This window comes from Sphaeramia orbicularis, chromosome 13 (genome assembly GCF_902148855.1).
Source record: "Sphaeramia orbicularis chromosome 13, fSphaOr1.1, whole genome shotgun sequence".
Lineage (NCBI taxonomy): Eukaryota > Metazoa > Chordata > Actinopteri > Kurtiformes > Apogonidae > Sphaeramia > Sphaeramia orbicularis.
Window position 1 is genome coordinate 19,541,242 of NC_043969.1, and position 2,589 is coordinate 19,543,830.

Below are 2,589 nucleotides of genomic sequence, written 5' to 3' on the forward strand. Positions count from 1 at the left end.
TTAGAAAATAAAACTGTAAATTGAAAAAAAAATGCAGTGTCGTTTAAATTGCAAGACCATAATGTTGAAATGTTGAACTGCATTTTTTTTTTTTTTTTAAATAAAAAAATTATAAAAAAGTAAACATGTAACAATTTAACATTTTAAACTTGTAAATTAATGGGTTGGGAGATTTCGTAGAGGGCTCGTCCAATAACCAAAGGGTTGGTGGTTCGAATCCTGGCTCCGACTGTCCATATGTCAAAGTGTCCATGGAAGACACCGGTGTCTTTGGACACCATGAAGGTGAATAAAATGCGCTAAATAAGTGCAGTCCATTTACCATTTAAATCTAGTGTTAAATCTACATGTTACTCCGTAAATATGTTTACAGTTGGATGTGTTTTTTACAGTATTGTTCTGGTAACCACAGCTGCCAGTTTTTTTCCGTAAAAACAACAGGATTTTTTTTACAGTGTGCCTCTGCTGCGGTGTTACTGTGAGGTCTTGTTCACAGCACCTCAGGAAATACTGTGAGGTGTTCAGAAACACTCAGTAAATTACACTGTTTGCCATAAATGAACATTGAACACTCAAAAATACAAAAATACAAAACATGTGGGGCGACTATTAATGCACAAATGACTGAACAGTATTTTGTAGAAATGTCCTCTGTCCCACAGGTAGTTACGGAGTGCATCCCGCTATACCCCCCCCTTCACTAGTCTCCTTCACTGTACCAAAAATGTATCAAATCGAAGACCCCTGTACCAAAAACGTACTGAACTGAAATTTTTCTGTACCGTTTCACCCCTACTATACTTCCTTTCTCCAGAAGTTCTGTCCTAAACACTGTACCTTACCCAAACGGCAAAAATACGGATATGTTTAGGAAAAAAATAGACTGGTTTTGAAGCCTGTAACAATCTTTATTTTCCCTTTATGAAGCCAAATATTCAGCAGAATAGCACATCCTCTAGCACATCCAAATTTAGTGCAAAATACATACCATTTATTGGAAGTCTGCAAAAAGAAACTGCAAATTAATTCATGTTTCCATTCACTGCTGTTATGCAAATAAGAAGTGGGCACAATGAGATGAGCAGTTGGTGGCTCTCTAGTGCAGAAAGCCATTAAATAATAATAGGCTCAATGAAATGACGTTAATAAAGGAGTGCCAGTGAAGCTTTCAAAAGATATTTTTAGGAATATCGGTGGCTTTTTATCGATCAGAACGGTCAGTGATTCAAAGGAGAAAAAAAGAGCAGAGAGATGGGGAATGATGGTGAATAACTGAACAGTGGAGGCTGCAGCCCATAGCAACCACCGCCTCTTAGCTGCCACAGTGCCCGCGACTGGTGAAACTCAAGCGATATTAAATCCTATATGCTACCAATTAGTTGACTTATCTGTAAATTTACATCTGCAGTGAAAGCGACAGGTATATTAGATCATGTAACAGCCCCAAAGTCATGTATACTAAGGTGCATTTTCCATGGACTGATACAATAGATTAAAATAAACCACAGCCAGCAGGAGGAAACGGCTGGAAGGCAACAGTTGAAGGTAACAGACTCCTACAGTTACAGCTCTAGGTGAAAACAAACCCCCTTATTTCCTTCACAAATGAATAATAATCATTTAGGATAATTTAGCTGGATGTACATTACCCCCAATAAAAAACATGATTTACTGAAGAAACCAATTATTTGACCACAAATGATGTTGAAAAAATGATTTGATTGATTTTAGAAATGATCTCCTGAGTCTGCAGGAGCTTTAGCACAGCAGGACCCTTGTTTCTGTTCACACTGCAGTAACTTAAGGCTATTTTCGTTCTTTCGCTGTTTTAAGGGTCTGTCTTAGCCCCTGTTTCACAGGCGCAACAGGAACTAAAAACGATGTAGAGCATGCTGATTTGTTCACAAGTAAGTATCTGTTTCAGTTAAATAGCTGTTACTAAAGCAGAAAAACAGCGAGAGGATCAATAGCTGAAGAAATAGAAATTAACCCTAAAATAAGTAAAAAATAAAACAAAAAAACATTGACATATTGTTGGCCTCATAGCATAATTGCCTAAATCATACACTACTTGGACAAAAGTATGTGGACATGTTGAATTCAGGTGTTTGTTTCTAACAGGGGTCAGGGCTACAGAACAATAATGACAAAATCATAATATAGTTTTAAATTGTGATAAATATCATATTGATTATTAATATTGATGTTTATATCTCGAACCAGCATAAACAGGACATCTTGCGAGCTGTAGCCATGACGTGTTTCAATATTTTTATCCATATAGTTTATAAACATTCATATTTCCTATTTTAGTTCAATGGAATATGTTTATTTATTCCTCCTTAGTTATGGTAGAAAATTCTGTTTTACAGTCAGAGTCCAAAAAATATTTCAGAAATTTAGAGTTAGAACATTTAAAATCACAGACAAGTACAAAAAAAAACAAAAAACCCCAAAATCAATGTTAAGAGAAATTAAGAAAAAAAAAAAAAAAAATGTCTGAGCCATTTTGGAAGCAAAGATAACAATTTAAACCAAACTAACCAAAGCAAAGCAATGTTATTCATCACAATATTGTCATTATTGTTT